The 23,062-nt window shown below is 36.4% G+C and overlaps 1 protein-coding gene and 1 pseudogene across 1 annotated transcript in view; both read right to left on the minus strand.

Moving 5' to 3' along the window:
- Window positions 1–23,062, minus strand: part of OCA2 (OCA2 melanosomal transmembrane protein) — a 504,847-nt gene that overhangs the window by 24,445 nt on the left and 457,340 nt on the right. The window lies entirely within an intron of this gene.
- Window positions 3,746–21,549, minus strand: LOC123582271 (annotated as a pseudogene).

Consider the following 23,062-nt stretch of genomic DNA (forward strand, 5'->3'; position numbering starts at 1 on the left):
TTAGTTATGTAATTCAGTTTGATTTAATAGACTATTTATAAACATTAATTATCTTATTTCTATAAGTGTGTGTTTAATTTATCTTAATATTTATCATTAATCACTTTCTTACCACAAATTGCATAACTTAAGTGCTTCTTTATGGAATACATATTTCAATAATCACTTTCAGGAAATGTTAGCAGTGGTGTTGTTCCTGAATTGTGACTCACCTAATACACTGATGATGATGAAAAGGAGGAGGACAATCTGACAATTATAACAGCAGATGATATCCATGAGTGATAACATATCAGGCATCAAGATTTATATGCATTAGCTCAGCTAATTCTCACAAAATACTGAGGTAGGTAGTACTATTCTCTACTTGTAAAGATAACAAGACTAAGGCACAGAGAGGTTAAGTAACTACCCAAGATCACACAGATGGTTAGGAACAGAGACACAGAAAGGTTTCTGTAACTTCAGTGGATAGATGGAACTTGATTGGACTTGAGATTAAAACCCTTGGATCATAGCCATTTCATATCGAAACTTTGTTATTGGGCATTTAGTAATAGGAGTTGGAGGTCTCTTAATTTTGTTTCTATTTTTGTGCATAAGTTTCTTGTGTTCTTGTAGAAATATTATCTTTTTTTTTTTCTGAGAGAGAGAGAGACAGAGAGAGAGAGAGAGAGAACGTGTGTGTGCCAGTTGGGGAAAGTCAGAGGGAGAGACAGAGAGAAAATTTTAAGCAGGCTCCATGCTGTGCACAAAGCCCTACACAGGGCTCAATCATAAGATCATGACCTGAGCCAAAATCAAGAGTCAGATGCTTAACTGATTGAGCCACGCAGGTGCTCCAAAGTGTTGTCTTTCTTTATCCTGGTTATTAAAATTACTGACAGGCTGTGTCATAGTTAATTTTATCTGAGACATCGTGAGCATATTTTGATGTACATTCCAAAATCAGTTTCTGTGTGTGTGTGTGTGTGTGTGTGTGTGTGTGTGTGTGTGTGTTTTAATATCCAGGTATATTTTCTTCACTTATGTTTTGATTGTTGCTACCGTTTCCTTACTTTTTAATTTTATCACATTTATCTAAGCAAAGTCCCCCAAGAGCTTGTTTTCAATAAACGTTGTAGGTTGTGATTTGATATTCATATACATTACACAATGGTCACCACAATAAGTCTATTTACCATCTGTTCACTATACAAAGTTGCTATAATTCCCAATGCTATACATTATATTCTAGTGTCTTAATTTATTTTATAAGTAGGAGATTATACATCTTAATTCACTTCACCTAGTTTATTCATCCCCCATGCCCCTCCGCTCTGGCAACCATCCATTTGTTCTCTATATCCATGAGTCTGTTTATGCTTTGTTTTCTTTTTATATTCCACATATAAGTGAAATAATATAGTTTTTGTCTTTGTCTGACTTACTTCACTTAACATAATGACCTCTATGTCCATCCATGTTGGTGCAAATGGCAATATTTCATTCTTTTTAATGGCTGAGTAATACTCCATGGAATATTTTATATATATAATATTTAATATAATATTGATATGATATATAATAATATATAAATAATATAATAATCATATCTCACATCTTCTTTATCCATTCATCTATCAACAGACTTTTAGGCTGCTTCCATATCTTGACTATTTTAAATAATGCTGTGATGAATATAAGCATGCATAGGTCTTTTTGAATTAATGTTTTAATTGAGTTCAGATAAATAGCCAGAAGTGGAATTGCTAGATTATATGGTAGTTCTATTCATAATTTTTGGAGGAAACTTCATACTTTTCCCCAGTGACTGAAACATACTTCATACTTTTCCACAGTAGCTGCAACAAATTACATTCCCACCAACAGTGCACATCCTCACTGACACTGTTTCTTGCTTTTTTGATACCATCCTGACAGGTGTGAATTGATATCTCACTTTGGTTTTGATTTGCATTTCCCTGATAATTAGTGATGTTAAGCATCTTTTCATTTGTCTGCTAGCCATCTGTATGTCTTCACTGAAAAAATGTCTATTCAGGTCCTCAGCCAATTTTTTTAATCAGATTGTTTTATATTGAGTTGTATGAATTCTTTACATATTTTGGATGTTAACACCTTATTGGATAAATCATTTGTGAATATCTTCTCACATTCCCTAGATTGACTTTTCATTTTGTTGATGGTTTCCTTCACTGTGCAAAAGCTTTTAGTTTGGTTTAGTCATATTTATTTATTTATTTTTCTTTGGTTGAGAAGACAGATCCAAAAAATATTGCTGAGATTGATGTCCAAAATCTTACTATGTTTTCTTCTAGAAGTTTTGTGGCTTCAGGTCTTACATTTAAGTCTTTAATTAATTTTGAAGTTTTTTTTAGTAAATGGTATAAGAAAGGGTTTCATTATTTTGTATGTAGTTATCCAGTTTTCCATGCACCATTTATTGAAAACACTGTCTTTCCCCCATTGTATATTTTTGCCTCCTTTGTTTTACGTTAACTGACCATATAAATGTTGTTTTATTTCTGGGCTATCTATTCTGTTCCACATATCTATGTGCCTGTTTTTGTGCCAGTACAACACCATTTTGAGTACTATAGCTTTGTAGTATAGTTTGAAATCCAGGAGTGTGATACCTTCAGCTTTGTTCTTTCTCAAAATTGCTTTGGATATTTGGGGTCTTTCGTGGTTCCATTCAAATTTTAGGGCTTTTTTTTTCTTTCAGTAGAATTTTACTTTAATACAGAGTGAAAAATACCCCAAACCCTAATAGGTTAAAACAAGTCAAACAACCACTCTACACAGATAAAACCTTCACAAAGGTCAACTGAAATAATCCAGAACTAAAACTGAATCATGCAGATTTTCAATGAAGTCATGTAGCACAAATGAAAGTCAATTATTTACATACTAGGCAAGCCTTCTAAGAAATGTACCCCAAGAAACATTAACATTTTTCTGTGTGCCAGCGTGACGATTTGCACATTTTTTCAGATAATTTAACATTTTTAATAGAATGTGATCTGTACCATGTGGTAATGCTTTGGTAGTATTCATTTAGGATTGCTCATCCTAAAACTTGAAATTTCCCCAGAGGAGCTTTGATTCTTCTTTAGAAGTTTCAATATGAATTAAAATCTTTATCAAATATCAATATGGAGGGTGGTGACACAGGATGCAACATATATAGTAAAGTTACCCCTCTGTATATTTAGAAATTACTTCCTCAAGGTATTTGCACTGGAGAGCTTAGTCTGTTCTGCTTAATATTCAGTAGTACAGGTTTGAATCATCAGAACCTTGGTAAGACCTTGTTATTTCAAAATTATTAACAACTACCTCTAGGGGCAAGTCCATGTTACTGATTTATGACAAATTTATTGTCATGAAGGAAAACAAGTATAGCCAGCCATCTTAAAATGCCCCAACCACTGCTTCTTAATATAGAAAGACTAAAACTACATACATTTATCATACAACAAATCCCATCTCTGTCCCTTGATATTCCCCTTGTTTCATTCATTAGAAGGGGATTTAAAAAAAAAAAAAAGACTTAAAGAGCACTTTACAGCAGCATTAATCTTTCCTATGAAGTACTCCGCATCTTAAATATTATGTACACTTTTTTTTTCTTTTAGTAAGCTAGACACTGGCTTCAGATTTTGTGGAACTGGAGGACAAATAACAACCCATCCAAAACTATTCTAGAAATTGTCTTTTGGCAGAATAGCAGTTATCCAAGTTAAAAAGAAGAGGGTTTTGTTGCTTTCTTTTCTTTCCAAAATTTAAATCCTTTTTTGTTCCCCTTATACCTAAACCCCAATAACCACTCCTGAATGGAGATGGGCAAAGGCTCTGGCCTCTGCTCCTCCAGCTTATCAGGAGCTGCTTTCTTATTGCTGCAGCAAGACTTGAATAGATGTGTGTCAATGAGGACTTGCCCAAAACGGCCTTTATGGATAACCCCACAACATATTTTCTGTCTTTTCCAGTATGTGAGGTCTAAAAAGGAAAAAAAAAAAACTGGCATCTGTTAAAGCCAGAGGCCATCTCTGTATCTGAGCTATCACCTGACTGGTTACTATAACAAAGAGAGTGAGCTGGGAAGGCACTTGAGGTGGTACTGTGAGCATCAGAATTGTAACGTTTAAATTCCTTCTGTGGTTTACTGACCTGGGTGCTTTTTATCCTTTTCCAGATAGAGTTTTCACTTTCTTTGGTTTCAATGTGGTGTTTAGATTGGGTCCTGCCCTTGCATCTACTAGGATTCCAGGTTTGTTTGTTTGTTTGTTTGTTTTTGTTTGTTTTGATCCTGCTGGCAATTTCTTCCATCTTTTCACAAATAAGACAAAAGCATTACAGATGTGTCCTGAAGGAGTCTCATGTAACCCAAAACAATGCTGGAAGTCCTTTTCATAGCATTTACTGTCAGTGAATGAAGAACTAGAGGACTTAGCTCTGCAAATACTGTAGTCCTCTCTCTACTTTGGTACATTGTTGGCTTGTGAAAGCCATATATCTTTTCTTCTGGGCAATAGTCTTTTTTAAAAAAGTACACAAGATACTGGAAGCATCCTAAATGTCCATGGATTCTTAGACTGGTTAAAGTATGATGTCTTCATACTACAGAATACTGTTTCAGCCATTAAAAAGAATGCAGTTATATGTAAATGATGAATCGCTAGGTTCTACTCCTGAAACCAATACTACACGGTATGTTAACTAACTTGAATATAAATAAATAAATTAAAAAAAAAGAATGCAATAGATCTGTGACATGTGCAGCATGGGAAATATCCAAAATATCTTGTTCTTCCAAAAGCAGCCATTCCACATGCAATAATATTCCCAAGGTGTGGAGTGCATGCCAAGCCAACTCCCCCACCTCCAATCGCTCCCTCCTCCACAATTACCTTGTCTAGGGGGTTATTTTATCTAATATTGTGAGAAAAGCCATTGGTATTTTGATAGATCTACTGAATCTATAGATCTCTTTGGGTAGGACGGACATTTTTAACAATATTAGTTCTTCTAATCCATGACCACAGTGTATCTTTCCATTTATTTGTGTCATGTTCAATTTCTTTCATCAATGTCTTATACTTTTCAAAGTACAGGTCTCTTACCTACTTGGTTAATTTTATTCCAAGATATTTTATTTTTTGATGCAATTATTAATGGAGTTGGTCTCTTAATTTCTCTTTCTGACAGTGCATTATTAGTATATAGAAATACAACAGATTTCTGTGTATTGATTTTGTATCCTACAAATTTATTGATTTATTTTCTAGTTCTAAAACTTCTTTGGTAGAAACTGTAGGATTTTTTACACATAACATCATGTTATCTTCAAATAGTAACAGTTTTAGTTCTTCCTTACCAATTTGTATGCCTTTATTTTCCTTGCCTAGTTACTGTGGCAAGAACTTCCAGTGTGATGTTGAATAAAGATGCTGAAGAGTGGGCATCCTTATCGTGTTTGTGATCTTAGAGGAAAAGTTTTAAGCACTTCTCCATTCAACATGTTAGCTGTCAGTTTGTCATATATGGCCTTTATTATGTTGAGATACATTCCCTATACAACCACTTGGTTGATAGTTTTTATTATAAATGTATGTTGAATTTGGTCACATGCTTTTTCTGCATCTATTGAGATGATTATATGATTTTTATCCTTCATTTTGTTTATCCCTCATTTTGTTACTATGGTGTGTCATGTTGATTTGTGGATACTGAACCATCTTTGCATCCTTAGAATAAATTCCACTTGACCATTGTGAATGATTCTTTTAATCTCACATTTTGTTGAGGATTTCATCAGGGATATTGGTCAGTAATTTTCTTTTTTGGTAGCGTCTTTGTCTGGTTTAGGTATCAGGGTAATTTTTATCTCATAGAATGAGTCTAGAAGAATTCCTTCCCTTCCAATTTTTTGAAATCATTGGAAAAGGATGTATGAACTCTTTAAATGTTGGTATAATTTGCCTGTGAAGCCAACTGATCCTAGACTTTTGTTGAGAGTTTTATTATTGATTCAATTTCATTACAAGTAATCTTTTCAGATTTTCTATTTCCTTATGATTCAAAGAAATTACAGGAAGGCTATATGTTTCTAGGAATCTGTCTATGTCTTCTAGGTTGTCCAATTTGTTGATGTATTCTATTTCATAGTAGTCTCTTATAATCTCTTGTATTTAGGTGGTAGAAATTGTAACTTCTATTTATTTCTGAATTTACCACTTTGGTCTCTCTTTTCTTGATGAGTCCAGCTAAAGGTTTATCATTTTTGTTTATCTTTTCAAAGAACCAGCTCTTAGTTTCATTGATCTTTTCTACTGGTTTTTAATTCTCTATTTCATTTATTTCTGCTCTGATATTTATTATTTCCTGTCTTCTACTAATTTGGGGCTTTCTTTGTTATTTTTCTAGTTCCTATAGGTGGAAAGTTAGATTATTTATTTGGTGTTTTTCTTATGTCTTGATGTAGACTTATATCATTATAAATTTCCCTCATAGAACTGCTTTTACTGCATCCCTAAGACTTTGGAATATTTTGTTTTCATTTTCATTTGTCTCTAGGTATTATTTGAGTTCCACTTTTATTTCTTCATTGACCCATTGGTTCTTTAGTAGCATGTCGCTATAGTCTATCTGTGTTTGTGTTTTTTCCACTTTTCTTCTTATAATTGATTTCTAGTTTCATAGAAAAGTTGCTTAATAATATTTTATTTTTCTTAAATTTATCGATACTTGTGTTGTGGCCTAACACTTGATACATCCTGGAAAATGTTCCAAGTGCAAAGAACTTGTATTCTGCTATTTTTTGGATGGAATGTTCTCTATATATGTATTAACTCCATCGGACCCATCTAATATGTCATTCAAAGCAACTGATTTCTTATTAGTTTTCTGTTTTGATGATTTATCCATTTATGTAAATGGAGTACTAAAGGCCCCTATTAGTATTATATCCCTATCAAATTCTCCTTTTGTGTCTATTAATATTTGCTTTATATTTTAAGTTTGATCCTATTTTGGGTGCATAATTATTTACAAGTGTTCTATCTTCTAGTTGGATTGAACCACTTATCATTATGTAATGCCCTTCTTTGTCTCCTGTTGCAGCCTTTGTTTTAAAGTCTATTTTGTCTGATATAAGTATTGCTACCTCAGCTTTCTTTTCATTTATACTTGCATGGAATATCTGTTTCTATCTCCTCACTTTCAGACTGTGTTTGTCTTATTTCTGAAGTGAGTCTTTTGTAGGTGGCATATATATGGGTCTTTTTTTTTAATCCATTCAGAAATCCTATGTATTTTGATTGGAGAATTCAGTCCACTTACATTTAAAATAATTATTGATAGTTATGCACTTTTTGCCATTTTAATTGTTTTCTGGTGGCTTTTGTGGCTCTCTTCTATGCTCCATTCTTCTTTCTCTCTCTCTTCCCTATGATATGATGACTTTCTTTAGTGTTAAGTTTGTATTCTTTTCTGTTTATTTTTTGGGTATCTATTATACGTGTTTGCTTTGTGGTTATCATGAGCTTCATATATAATAACTTATGTATTTGGCAGTATATTTTTAGTTGGTGATTATTTAAGTTCAAATGAATTCTAAAAGTACCATAGTTTTACTTCCCCCCACATTTTGTTTTTATGTCATATTTTACATTTTTTTTAATTTGTGTATTCCTTAATTATCATAGATGTAGTTGACTTTACTACTTTTTTCTTTTAACAAAATACTAGTTTTATAAGTTTTTTTAAAAGTGTATTTGTTTATTTTGAGAGAGAGAGAGAGAGAGAAAAAAAAAGTGGGGGAGAAGGACGGAGAGGGAGAGAGAGAATCCCAAGCAGGTTCCACACTGTCAGTGCAGAGCCTGACGTGAGGCTTGAACTCATGAACCATGAGATCATGACCTGAACTAAAACCAAGAGTCAGATATTTAGCCAACTGAGCCATCCAGATGCGCTTAGTTGTATAATTGTTTAATTCACTACCTCTAGTATATGTTTGCCTTTACCAGTACAGCACAAAATCATACATTTTCTTATTTCTATATATGCCCTTTCTTTTTCTGCTTAAAGAAATCCCCTCAATATTTCTTGTAAATCTAGGTTAGTGGTGGTGAACTCCTTTCATTTTTGATTATCTGGGAAACTCTTTATCTCCCCTACAACTCTGAATGGGTAGAGTATTCCTGCTTGTAAGTTTGTTTTTTTTCCTTTCAGCACTTAGAAAATATCATGTCATTCCCTTTTCGCCTGTAAAACTTTTACTGAAAAATTAGCTCACTGTCTTAAGGTGGTTCCTTTATATGTAACTAATTGTTTTTCTCTTGCTGCTTTTAACATTCTTTCTTTATGTTTAATTTTTGCAATTTTAATTATAATGTGTTTGGATTTCTTTGGGTACATCTTTTTTGTGACTCTGTGCTTCCTTGATATGGCTGACTCTTTCCTTCCCCAGGTTAGGTAAGTTTTCAGCCATTATTTCTTCAAATAAGTTTTTCTGTCCCTTTCACTCTCTCTTCTCTATCTGGGATCCCTATAATATGAATGATAGTCCATGATTGTTGCAGGTATACTAGTGGGCAGGGCTGGTCCCTGGCACAGTTGGTTGTAAGGCTCAGAATCACATGTAGTGGGCATGTTGGTGGGTGGATTTATCTTCCCGTAAGCTATGAGGCCCTACTGAGGTACAGTGTTGTGTGGGGCTCCCACGAGTTCTGTCTCTTGACATGAGCAGTCTAGAGGCATGACTCCAATATGGATCCCTCTAGTGCTGAGATCAGCATAGCAGAACACATTAGGAAAAAGTGTCTGCTGTCAGTGTCATAGTCCCTGGGGTGAGGCCAAGCTGCTTCCTGCCTCTCTGGCAGGTGCTCCAATAAGTAGGTCCCCTTCACCTATGGTCTATGCACATTTCCATCTGGTGTCTTTATGCTGGTTTCTGGGTCAAGTGTGTTTGCATGTGAGCCCTTTAAGGCTGGGTTTTCCTTTCCCCACAGCTCTGTAGTTTTTCTGGATGTACTCTCTGTTGGTTTTCAAAGACAGGTATTTTGGGGACTCATCTCTCCTATTCAGGATCTAAGGGATGGGGTGCCTGATGTGTAGCTCATATCTTGCTCCTTGGGAGAGAAATTCATACTTTTGAGATCTTTCCTGACCATGGAGTGCTCCTTAGTAAGACCAGATTTCTGCCTCTTCTACATGCTTCAGTGCTGTCCCTTGTTGTTTCTAGGTGCCCTTCAGAGGGAATTCTTCCAAATGTAGTTGGAGGTTTGTTGTGTCTATGGGAGAAAGTAAGTTCAGGATCTTTCTATGCCACTTCTATATGTTTGTTTTTCCTTTGCATTTATTAATAAGGAACTGAGCTTTATCATTAATAAGGTCAAGGTATTCTTAATGGTATCAATTTCTGTATCCAGGAATCGATACCTTGACCTTATGCTAACATGGAAGCTGACCTGCACTTGCTCTTTGGTTCACCACAGGCAAGGTTAATTCCCTCCACATATGCAATATGTCAGCTTGAAAATGGCCTGAAAGTCTCACAGTCAGGACCTTTTCTCTTCTTCACCTTCCACAGTTCCTTTGTTGAAGCTCTCCTTTTATTACACTCTCTCCTTTCTTATAATTTCAGGGGCTCTGCTGTCCTAGTTGCCCCAGTTCTTGGATGACTTCTCTATGTCATTGATTTCTCCACTAAAATATATGTCATCATCTATTAAAATACTAAACTATATATATTAATTATAAATTTAAATTTATTAAAATAGATTTTTTCAATAGTTATCTTTAAACTTTCTTTTTTTTTCTGTTCTTCATCCCTTAGAAACCTATATTGTTTCTCATACAGTTTTAACCTACCTCCTGAAGGTGGATTCCATTATGGCCCACAGTGATAGGCTCCATCCACACACTGTCTGGCATCACCTCTGGCTGGTCCTTTGAAGTCAGTATATCTATATTAATTTGCTAGGGCTTCCAAAACATAGTACCAAACTGGATAGCATAAACACCAGAAAATTATTCTCTCACAGTTCTAGAGGCTGGAAGTCAAGGTGTTGACAAAATTGGTTTCTTTTCTCTCTTTGCCTTCTTCTCCCTGTGTCCTCACATAGTCATCTCTGTGTATGTTCTGTATTCTAATCTCCTCTTTTTAGAAGGATGCAATTCATAGTAGATTATGGTCCACTTTAATGACCTCATGTTAACTTCATTGCCACTTTAAAGATCTTATATCCAAATATAGTCACGTTCTAAGGTTAAAGCTTCAATATATGAGCCAGTGGCCAGTGGCAGAAAATAACAATGGGTGTTATGTCAGTCTGTAACAATGTCTAGTACCAAAGCCCTCAGGCCTATCTTTAACCAGGGATATCTCCTTGTTTTTCTGCTTAGGCATGACTCTTGTTCCAGTATTTAATTTTAACTTTTGAACTTATATTTTCTCCCTAGCCTTTTTAATCTATTATGAAATCTTAATTTTTTAAAAATTGTTTACTGTTTATTTATATTTTGAGACAGAGAGAGACAGAGCACGAGTCGGGGAGAGGCAGAGAGAGAGGGAGACACAGAATCTAAAGCAGGTTCCAGGATCTGGGCTGCCAGCACAGAGCCCAAGACAGGGCTTGAACTCATCCACCATGAGATCATGACCTGAGCTGAAGTTGGGTGCTTAACCGATTGAGCCACCCAGGTGCCCCTGAAATCCACAATTTCTATTTCTATAAATATTTTATATCATTTTCCATTAGAAAACTTTATCTTCTATAACTATGGTTTTGGCCCATATTTCTGCTTATTTAGGCAATTGCATTGAAGTTTTAATGGTGTTTTCATCATCTGCCCTTTTCTTGTAGCCCAATCTACACATTGCTCCTCCCTTCCCTCCCTTCTATCTTCTCACTCTCTTTTCTTCTCCCTCCATTACACCCTCCCTGTGATAGTTAATGAGACTTTTCTGCACTGTGCTAAATGACAATATTAATAAATTTTCCTCTGCTTCCTAACCCTCAAAGCAACATAGGACTTATTGAATTAAGGAAACTATATAGCCTATGTCTTCTCCAATTATGCATTCCAAAGTAATCATCACTGTGCCTTTATATGACTAGTCCTTACCATCTTGTGTGGGCTACTCTCTCCCCAGAGCAGGGTGGGCCCAGGAGCAGGCTGATGGACATTTGTCACCTGAGAGACATGTGCAGGTTACATGAGAGCAACTGAGATTCTCACTCCTATAGTTCCTTGGGGAAGGAGATATTCCCCCAAGATGACCTCCAAAGATGTCTTATCAAACCTGCACTGAGAGTAAGCTCTGCACCACCTCTATATGCTGAGGGCAGAGTCCCCAGCACACAGCTACAAGCTGAGGGCTACACTGGCACCCACTTGCTCTGAGACAATTGTTGCAAGCAAACTCAGGGATGCAGGCCACCTCAACTGTTTTAAAACCTGTTTATTTCATCCACTATCATGCTGCATAGCTCAGGAAGCATACTAGACTTTTCTAGACAAAACAAATGCCCCAGTCTCTGAGTTCCTCCAAATCTTGGAGGACACAGGTGAAGTTTTCTCAAAATATATCTCAATGGGGTCTATACTAGTAGCAGCAGGGAGCAGGTCCATATGCATGTGTGTCAGGGAGGAGGGTGTGCAAACCCCAGGAGAGCCCTTGTCCCTACCATGCCAGCCTTTCACCTCTCTTCCAAGGGAGCCTCATTCATGGACTACCTATCATGGGTGTGTGCTCAGCCTTTCTTCCACATGCCTGACTGGCCAAGGTTGTTGCTGGTGTTGTCCTTGACATGGTAAGTCCTATGCAGATAGCTATAGTACCCCCTTCAAAAAGTGGGGTCCTTATTCCTGACTTAGCTAAGTTCTAGGATCAAGGGAGAATTTAGAGAAGTAAGAATAGTCCTACTTAACACCCTGAAAACACTTCATATATGATAAATGCACAGAAGAGCTGGAGCACCAGAATCAAAGTGTTAGCAGGGGTTATTCTTAAGCATGGAAAGAGGTAACCAGCACTAACTGGAAAACACACAGTGATCTTTGTTGCCCTTTCTCAGAGATGAAGAATCCAGAATAAGGAATGCAGAGAAGCTCTTTTAAACAAACCTATGATAAAACACATTCCATATGATTTTGAGGCTTATAAAAATTGACTTATCAAACTTACTGAAATGGAGGTAAATTAACCTGATAAAGTGTTCAAAATAATGAATCATAAAGATGCTGACTGAGCTTGAGAGAAGAATGGATGAACAAGATGAGAATTTCAATAAAGAGATAGAAAATATAAGAGAGTATTAAATAGAAGTAAAGCTGAAGAATAAACCAACTGCACTGAACAATAAAGTAGAAGGTCCAACAGCAGACTAGATGGAACAGAAGAAAGGATCAGTAAACCTTAAAACAGGGCAGTGGAACTCACCCAATCAGAATGGTAAGGAAAAAAGAATGAAAAAAAATCAAGAAACTTATGAGAAAACATCATGCAGACCACCATTAACATTATAAGGCACCCAGAAAGAGGAGAGAAGGCATAAAACTTATTTGAAGAAATAATGGCTGAAACTTCCTTGCCTGGGAAAGGAAACAGACATGAAGATCCAGAAAGCCCAGAAAGTACCAGATAAGATGAACCCAAAGAGAACCACACCAAGAAACATTATAAAGTGTCAAAAGTTAAAGACAAGGACACAATCTTAAAAGCATCAAAGGAAAAACAACTTGTTCCATTCAATAAAACCACCATAAGACTATAAGCATATTTTTCAGCAGAAACTTTGCAGGTCAGAAGGCAGTGTCACAAAAACGCTAAAAGAAAGAAACTTCCAATGAAGAATACTCAAGCCAGCAAAGCTGCCTTTCATAATTGAAGGAGATAACATTTCCCAGGTAAACACAAGCTAAAGGAGTTCATCACTGGGCCAGCCATAAGGAAATGTGACTTCTTTATGCTGTAATGAAAGCTATAATGAAATGCTATTAATCTGTATCAGGAAAACATATAAAAGTATAAATCTCACTGGTAAAGGTAAGTATATAGTAAAATTCAGAATAATATAAGGTAAAGGTGGTGGGGTAATCACTTATAAAGCTAGTATGAAGGTTAGAAGACAAAGTAGTAAAAATAATTGTAGCTACAATAATCTCTTAATGGATGTACATTTTAAAAAGATGTAAATTGTGACATCCAAAACATAAAGCATGGCTGGGTGGACTAAAAGTGTAGAGCTTTAGAATGCATTTGAACTTAAGTTGTTACCAACTTAAAATAGACTGTTGCAAATATAGGTTGTTTTATGTAAGCTTCATGGTGGCTACAAAGCAAAAAAAGAAAAAAGAAAAAAAAGCTATTGCAGATATACAAAAGATAAAGAGAAAGGAACCTAAACATATCACTAAGGAAAATAATCAAATCACAAAATAAAACAGCAATAGAAAAAGAAAGGAAGAAAGGAATTACAAAACAACCAGAAATCAAGTAGAAATTGGCAATAAGTATATCCCTATCAATAATAATATTGATATATTATTAAATAATGTTAAAATAATAATTATTTTAAATGTAAATAAACTAGCAGTGCCTGGGTGACACAGTTGGTTAAGCATCTGATTCTTGATTTCAGCTCAGGTCATGATCTTGTAGTTCATGAGTTCAAGCCCCACGTCAGGCTCTGCACTAATAGTGCAGAACCTGCTTGAAATTCTCTGTCTCCCTCTTTCTCCCTCTCTGCCCCTCCCCTGCTCACTCTCTCTCTCTCTCTCTCAAAATAAATAAATAAACATTAAAATATGTAAATGAACTAAATGCTCCAATCAAAAGACAGAGTAGCTGAATGGACCAAAAAATAAGACCTATATATATTCTGCCTATAACAGACTCACCTCAGATGTAAGAACACACATAAAATGAAAGTGGAGAGATGGAAAAAGATGTTTGGTGCAAATGAAAACCACAAGAAAGCTGGAGTAGCTATGCTCATATCATAACAAAGTAGACTTTAAGACAAAGAATATAATAAGATACAAAGAAGGGAATTATATAATGATAAAGGTATCAATCTAACAAGATGTGGTATATATATATACAATGGAGTATTACTCAACAATCAAAAAAAGAATGAAATCTTGCCATTTGCAACTATGTGGATGGAACTAGAGAGTATTATGCTAAGTGAAGTTAGTCAGTCAGAGGACCCAACATAGAAGCACCTAAGCATATAAAGCAAATATTAAATGACTTAAAGGGAGGAATAAACCATAATAAAATAACAGTAGGGGACTTGAATGTCCCACTTTCATCAATGGATAGATTACCCAGACAGAAAATTAACAAGGAAACACTGGCCTTAAAGGACATGTTACACCTTAAGATTGACTTAAGAGATATACAGAATATTCCATTCAAATGCAACAGAATATACATTCTTCTAAAGCACACATGGAACATTCTGTGGGATAGATCACATATTATTCCACAAAACAAATCTTAATGACTTTAAGAAGACTGAAACCACATCAAGCATCTCTTCTGACTACAATGATGTGAAACTAGAAATCAATTACAAACTAAAGCTAGAAAAATCACAAATACATGGAGATTAAACAACATCCTATGAAACAACCAATGGGTCAAAGAAGAAATCAAAAGAGAAATTTAAAAAACCCTTAAGACCAATGGAAATGTAAATAGAATATACCAAAACTTATGGGATACAACAAAAGCAATTCTAAGAGGGAGTTTCATAGTAATAATTGCCATACATTAAGAAAAAGAAAGATTTCAAATAAACAATCTAACTTTACACCTCAAGATACTAGAAAAAGAAGGAGCATCTGGCTAACTCATTCCATAGAGCATACACCTTCTGATCTCAGGGTTGTGAGTTCAAGCTCCACACTGTGAGTTCAAGCTCCACACTGGGAGAAAGTCAAGCTTACAGAAGAAGAAGGAGAAGGACAAGAGGGAATAGAAGGAGGAGAAAGAGGAGGAGAAAGAGGGAGAGGGAGGAGGAGAATAAGAAGGAGAGGGAGGAGGAGGAGAAGAAGAAGGAGAGAAAGAAGGAGAGGGAGGAGGAGGAAGAGGAGAAGAAGAAGGAGAAGGATGAGAAGAATGAGGAGGAGAAGGAAGAGAGGGAGGGGGAGGGGGAGGATAGGGAAGAGGAGAAGAAGGAGTGGGAAGGGGAAGAGGAGAAAGAGGGGAAGAGGAGAGGAGGGGAGGAGGAGAAGAAGGAGGAGGAGAAGGAGGATGGGAAGGATAGGAAGAAGGAGGAGAGGAAGGAGTGGGAGAAGGAGGAGGAGGAAAGGGAAGAGGAGAAGAAGAAGGAGAGCAGGGAGGGAGGGGAGGAAGGGGAGGAGAAGGAGGAGGAGAAGGAGGGGGAGGAGGAGTAGGAGAAGGAGAAGGAGAAATTAAACTCAGAGTTAGCAGGAGGAAGGAAATAACAAAGGTCATAACAGCAATAAATGAAATAGAGACCAGAAAAAAAAAATAGAAAAAAAAACAATGAAACTAAAAGCTGTTTTTTTAAAGATAAAAGAAATCGACAAAGCTTTAGGTAGACTCACTAATAAAAAAGAGAGAAGACTCAAATAAATAAAACCAGAAATGAAAGAGGATACATAATAACTGATAATACAGAAATACAGAGACTCATCAGAAACTAGAAAGAACAATTATATGTCAACAAACTAGACAACTTAGAAGAAATGGATAAATTCTCAGAAACATATAACCTAGGAAGACTCAATCATGAAGAAATATAAAATCAGAACAGACCAGTAATGAGTAAGAAGATTGAAACAGTAATCAAAACTCCCAAAAAACAAAAGCCTAAGATCAAATGGCTTCACTGGAGAGTGCTATCATTTAAAGAAGAGTTAATACCAATCCTTCTCAAACTCGATAGAAAGAAAAAGAAAGAAAGAAAGAAAGAAAGAAAGAAAGAAAGAAAGAAAGAAAAGAAAAGAAAAAAAAACACTTCTAACTCATTTTACAAGGCTAGCATTACCCTGATACCAAAGCCAGACAAGGACACCAAAGAAAAGAAAATTACAGGCTAAAATTTCTGATGAATATAGATGTAAAGTTCTTCAACAAAATATTAGCAAACTGAATTTAAAAATACATTAAAAGGATCATACACCATGATCAAGTGGGATTTAGTCCACAGATGCAAGAATGGCTCAACATCCATTAGCACATTAGTGTTATATCATATTAACAAGGATAAAAATCATACGATCATCTCAATAGATGGAGAAAAAGCATTTGATCAAATTTAACATACATTTATAATAAAAAAAATTCTCAAGCAAGTGGGTATAGAGGGAACATACTTCAACATAATGAATGCCATATATGACAAACCCACAGATACCATACTCAATGGTGAAAAACTGAAAACTTTTTCTCTAAGATCAGAAACAAGACAAAGATGTCCTTTCTCTCTCCTTTTATTCAATATGGTTCTGAAAGTCCTAGCCAGAGCCATTAAGCAAGTAGAAATAAAAGGCACCCAAATTGGGAAGGAAGAAGTAAAACTGTCACTATTTGCAGATTACATAATACTATATACATAAAACCCTAAAGATTCCACCAAAAATACAAGCAATCTGTTAGAATAAATTAATTCAGTAAATTTGCAGGATACAAAGTCAATAGATAAAAACCGATTGCATTTCTATTCACTAAAAACAAACAGAAAGAGAAATAAAAATGTCTAGAAAAATGACTAGAAGAAAATGACTCAATACATGCCTCATTCACATTTGCATCAAAGAAATAAATACCTAGGAGTAAATTTAACCAAGGAAAGGAACGACTTGTACACTGAAAACTATAAGACATTGATGAAAGAAACTGAGAAAGACACAAATAAAAGGGAAGATAGTCTGTGCTCATGGATTAGGAGAATTAGTATTATTAAAATACCATACTACGAAAGCAATCTACAGATTCAATGCAATCCCTATCAAAATTTCAATGGCATATTTCACAGAAATAGAACTAACAATCCTCAGATTTGTATGCAACCACAAAAGACCCCAAATATTCAAAAGCAATTTTGATAAAGAAGAATAAAACTGCATTGATCACACTTCCTGATCAAATTATATTACAAAGTGATAGTAATCAAAACAGTATTGGCATAAAAACAGACACAGAGAGCAATGAAACAGAATAGAGAGCCCAGAAATAAACCCATGTATATGTGGCCAATTAGTTTACAACCAAGGAACCAAGAATATACAATGGGGAAAGGAAAGTCTCTTCAAAAAATGGTATTGGAAAACTGGACAGCCAAATGCAAAAGAACAAACCTGGACTACATTCTTACACCATGCACAAAAAATAACTATAAATGAATTAAAGACTTGAACATATGAACCACAAAACTTCTAGAAGAAAACAGACAATAATCTCCTTGACAGTGGCCTTGGGTGTCTTTGTGAATTTGACAACAAAAGCAAAAATGAACAAGTGAGACTATATCAACCTAAGAAACTTCTGCACAGCAAAGGAAACCATGAACAAAATGAAAAGGCAACCTACCAAATGTGAGAAAATATTTGCAAATAATATATCTGATGAGATTAATATCAAAAATACATTAAAAACTTACACAACTCAAAGCAAATAAATCCATTTTAAAAGGCAGAGGATCTAAACAGATACTTTCTCAAAGAAGACATACAGATGGCCAACAGATACAGGAAAATGTTGTGGGTGTTAACATCATTAATTATTGGGGAAATACAAATCAAAACCACAATAAGATATCACCTCATACCTATCAGAATGGCTATTATCAAAAAGACAAGAGATAACTAGTGTTGGATAAGATGTGGAGAAAAGGGAACTCTTATACACTGTTGGTGGGAATGTAAGTTGGTGCAGCCACTATGGAAAAGATTATGGAGGTTCCTAAAAAAATGATAAATAGAACTACTATACAATTCAACAATTTCACTTTTGGGTGTTTATCCAAAGTAAATGAAGACATTAACTTGAGATTTATGTACCTCTATGTTCATTGCAGCTTTATTTCAATAGCCAAGATACAAAAAAACCAAGTGCCCATCCATGGATGAATGGATAAAGAAAGTGTGTGTGTGTGTGTGTGTGTGTGTGTGTGTGTGTGTGTGTGTGTGCCTTCACAACAGAATACTACTTAGCCATTAAAAAATAAAAAAATCTTACCATTTGTGACATGAGTAGAACTTGAGGGCATTACACTAAGTGAAATGTCAGACAAAAAGGTAAATATGATCTTTGATCATATGATCAAACTATGGTCTCACTTACATGTGGAATCTTAAAAAAAAAAAAATTCACAGATACAGAGAACAGATTGCTGTTTGCCAGAGCCAGGAGTGGGGGTGGGTAAAATGAGTTGAACAGGTCAAAAGATACAAACTTCCAGTTATAAAACAAATGAGTCATGAGATATAATATAAAGTATGGTGGCTATAGTTAAAATACTATGTTGCGTGTTTGAATGTTGTTAATAGAATAATCTTAAAAGTTCTTATCACAAGAATTTGTAACCATGTGTGGTAATGGATGTTAAGTAGACTTATTGTGGTGACCATTTCACCACATATACAAGTCTCATATTATTATGTTGTAAAACTGAAACTAGTATAATGTTATATGTCAATTTTAACTCAATAAAATAAATGTTTTTAAGTGGACTTTCAAAGTAGAATATCAGGTAAGGAAAAACTTTAAGCATAATTAATCTTTATTAAGTTGACCCCATGTTAGGAATTCAGATTTCAGTTTTAAAAAAATTCAAGCATACCAAGATTATAGAGGCATTGGAGACACATAATGTCATCAGTTAATGTCAGTTTTTAACATCAACCTTTTGCTGAAACTGAAACCCCTAAAGTCAATTAGGCATTTTAAAATCCAAATGGCTTTTCTTTATAGCTTTACAACACTGTGTTCAGTAGAGATCTTTCCAGGTAGTACAAATTTTTCTGCATTCTGAACTAACACATATGCACCAGAAGAATGTAACCATAAAAAGAATTGGGGAAAAAAAGGAGGAAAGACCCATGTGAGAGGCTTTGTTTTTCAAGAGGCATCCTGTGAGGATTTGGGCTGATTTCATATTAAATCAGTCACCATGTGCACCTTTCCTACAGCACTCTGCACAAAAGGAGAGCCCTAGCATATCTATTTTCAGAATTACAATGTTCTGCTTATATCTTTTTTAAATTGTATATCATGTAGAAAAAAAGATCTCACATCAGAAGTCATGGTGTGACACAAAAGGAGAAAACCTGCTGGAAATTTCCCAGGGTTCTCACCAAGACACTCTCACACAGCAAGCAGCAAGTAAACACTGGGGAAGACGAAAGCTAGAGCAAGTCCAGAGGGAGAGCCTGCCCCCACCTGGGAAAGGCTGGTCACAGAGACTGAACTCAGAGTGCAGCAAAAGGGGATTCAAGAGTTTCTATGTTAATAGAAAGCTCTAAATTCAGCTCCTTGCAGGAAGAGAAAGGAAAGAAAACATGCAAGAATTTCACTTAAGTATTATATCCCAAGCAATGTTTTATGAGCTTTTTATGCTTCTTTAATTTTTATGAAAACCTGGATATTGTTGGATAGTATCATGCTTACTTGATAGAGAAAAAAGAAAAAGACTGAGGCTCAAATAGATTACAGAGATAGAAAGAAAGCAGAGACAGAAATCAACTAGAACTAGGGTGCCTAGGTGGCTCAGTCGGTTAAGCATCCAACTTTGGCTCAGGTCATGTTCTCACTGTCCATAAGTCTGAACCCTGTGTCAGGTTCTGTGACAAAAGCTCAGGGCCTGGAGCCTGCTTTGGATTCTGTGTTTCCCTCTCTCTCTGCCCCTTCCCCACTTGCACCCTGTCTCTCTCTCTCAAAAATAAAATAAAAACATAAAAACAATTTTTTTAATTAAAAAAATAAATCAACTAGAACTGTTATACCCTAAAGCTTTGGAAGTTTCCTTCAATACTTAAAGTGTCATAAGTGATTCAGAAAGCATTAAGGTAGAATTAGAGAGACCATGGCTGAAAGCAGAGTCCTTATCTTAAAAGGACTTAAAAATGTTTCTGACTGCCTTCTCTACCCCAATTGCATTCAAGGAAGTCCTATATCACAATGACCAGGCTTTCCATTCCCTGAAAAACAGGAGAAAGTGAACTGTGGCCTCTGCAACCCTTTCTTCCATCCCCCTCCCCACTTCCTGGTGCTCAAGCACAAGCCAGTCTGTTCTGGATGGTGAGCTTCCCCCAGAGGCTGCCACTGTTATGCCCCTTGTCTCCAAGCCACAGTTAGCTGCCTAAGCATCCTGTTCTGGATAGTGGGCTCTGGTTTCCTGCAAGGGAACTCTGTTACACATCAGAATAGCACATGCTACCTATGCAGCCTGTAAAAGGTCCCTGTGCAGCAGCTCCAAGACCCTCAGAGAGAGGTACCATGCCTGACTACCCTGCTTCCAACATGGGTTCATTGGTGTGTCTCCAAATGTTATTCAAAATGAAATTCCAGGGTCAAATACATTAGACAAATTCTGGATAAAAAATAACATAGGTTACTGACATAATTAACTACAGGGTTCCTTGGAATTTGATATTCCAATGTGCACTGTCATTCTCCAAAGGTTTAATGTATTATGCAGTGTTTCCAAAATGATTTTACCTGGACACCCTCTTTCTTGAGTTAATTCAAATGAGCAGTGTTCTGTGGGATATCCTTTAAAGAGAAATGGGGAGAAACAAAGTTGTAGTACTAAGAATTAGGTAACTATCAAGAACAAAAATCTATTTTAGCTACTTCAGGTACAAAACAATGAAAGACTAAGATGCCATGGTTCATATATATGTCTTCATACAAAAGTATGAGGAAAAGTACTTAGGCTCTAGTCTAATCTAGAATTATTCTGTTGGGGGGGCAACATGGCAGAGAAGTAGGGAGATCCATACTTCCCGTGTCTCTCAAAGAAGTGCTGAAGCCAAAGAACTTTGAACTCCAAGAGTCTGGGAGGAAAAGAGACTGAATCTAACAGGAAGAAAATGGGACAAATTGAGAGATAATAGGTGGGTGATTGCGAACTGGGGGAAATAAAATGGGCCACATAGGCACATAGAGGAGGGACCCCCTTCTGCAGAGAGACAAAGGGAAGAGAAAGAGCAGCTGGGGAAGTCTAGGACTGTATCTGGACAAGAGAAAAACCTCAGACTGGGACTGAGAGGGATCCCATCTCTAACTGTAGGGCTTCCTTTGGTCTGGGGCTGGCTCCCTGTTTGAGCATCTGGGGAGGAGGGAAGCCATACTTGGGTTCGGTGGTAGATCAGGGGCACAGTCCACCATAGGAGAAAGCAGTCCCCTTCCTGGAGTGCTGTGGGAAAGGACAAAGCCTGCCTGCGACCGCGACCGCCACCCCGAGGCTCCGCGGTGAGGTCAGAGGCACAGTCTGCAGCAGGAAAAGGCAGTCCTCCCTGAAGTACTGTGACACAGATAAACCCAGCCAGGACCATATATCCGGTCGCACAGAGAGGTGCTTCCCGGTGCCAGAGCACACAGAGTAGGACATTGAATGTTAGCCAAGTGCAGGGTCAGGGAAGTTGGTGGAGTGAGAAGGACCACCCCATCTGTACACACGGCACAGTGAGGACAACTCAAATGGAGTCCACCAGGTTTGTGGAGAAGAGACTGGGGGGATCCCGATTCCCCCCACCCACCACTAAGGTGGGGCTTCAGGACTCTGTCCGAGGGGCCCACAGTGGAGGCGAGACCAGCCTACACCAATCCATGCCCCTCCACACCAGATAACTGTGTATCTACTGGAGCTGGACAGACCCTGTGGAACCAGATAGACAGCTCCTACAGACAAGCGCCACAGCATTGGTGCTTCTTTACATTCTTTTCTTTGTCTGGGTAACTTTATATTCGTTCCTTTTTTCCCACCCCTTTCTTGGTTTTCTTTTCTCTCTCTCTGGATTAACCCTTTTCGTCTCTCTGCCTAGTCAATGTTTCTTTTTTCTTTTTCCTTTCATCTGTTATTTCTCTCTGTATATGTGCTTTTCCATCAGCACTGCCTCCACACTGTTCTTTACTTATACTCTGTGTTTCTGGTTTTTTGCTTTTGGATTCTTTTTAGATTTGTGTTTTTGTTTATTTGTTTGTTTGTTTTATTTGCTTGTGTGTTTTTCTCTCCTGTTTGTCTATCTGTTTATTTTCCTTTCCATGGCTAATTCAAGGAACAAATCAAGTCACACCTGGTGGAGCATCCAAAACATCACTATGGAAATAAAATTAATTAATTAAATAACAGGGAAATAAAATAGTAGGGAAACAAAATAATTAAAGTCACAACAACAGAAAACAGGTAACAATTTCAACAAAAACACCTCCTGAAGGGCCAGGCCCTGGACAGTGTATGACCCCACTTTAATATAACAGTGCTCACAGGTGGAGAGCACACAACAAGCTTTTAAAATTCATAAGGGACAGAACACTTACCAAAATTATGAAACTGAAGAATTCTCCACAAAATAAATTCCAGGAAGAAGTGACAGCTAAATAATTCATCAAAACAGATTTAATCAATATAACTAAACAAGAATTTAGAATAATAGTCATAAAATTAATTGCTGGGCTTGAAAAAAGCATAGAGGACAGCAGAGAATCTATTGCTACAGGGATCAAGGGACTAAAACATAGTCATGATTAATTAAAAAATGCTATAAATGAGGTGTAAAATAAAATGGAGGTGGCCACAGTGCAGATTGAAGAGGAAGAGGGGAGAATAGGTGAATTAGAAGGTAAAATTATGGAAAAAGAAGAAGCTGAGAAAAAGAGATAAAAAAAAATCCAGGATCAGGAAGGGAGAATTAGAGAACTAAGTGATTCAATAAATGGAACAATAACTGTATCATAGGAATTCCAGAAGAAGAAGAGAGAGAGAAAGGGGATGAAGGTGTACTTGAACAAATCATAGCTGAGAACTTCCCTGATCTGGGGAAAGAAACAGGCATTGAAATCCAGGAG

Source organism: Leopardus geoffroyi, chromosome B3, assembly GCF_018350155.1.
Source record: "Leopardus geoffroyi isolate Oge1 chromosome B3, O.geoffroyi_Oge1_pat1.0, whole genome shotgun sequence".
Lineage (NCBI taxonomy): Eukaryota > Metazoa > Chordata > Mammalia > Carnivora > Felidae > Leopardus > Leopardus geoffroyi.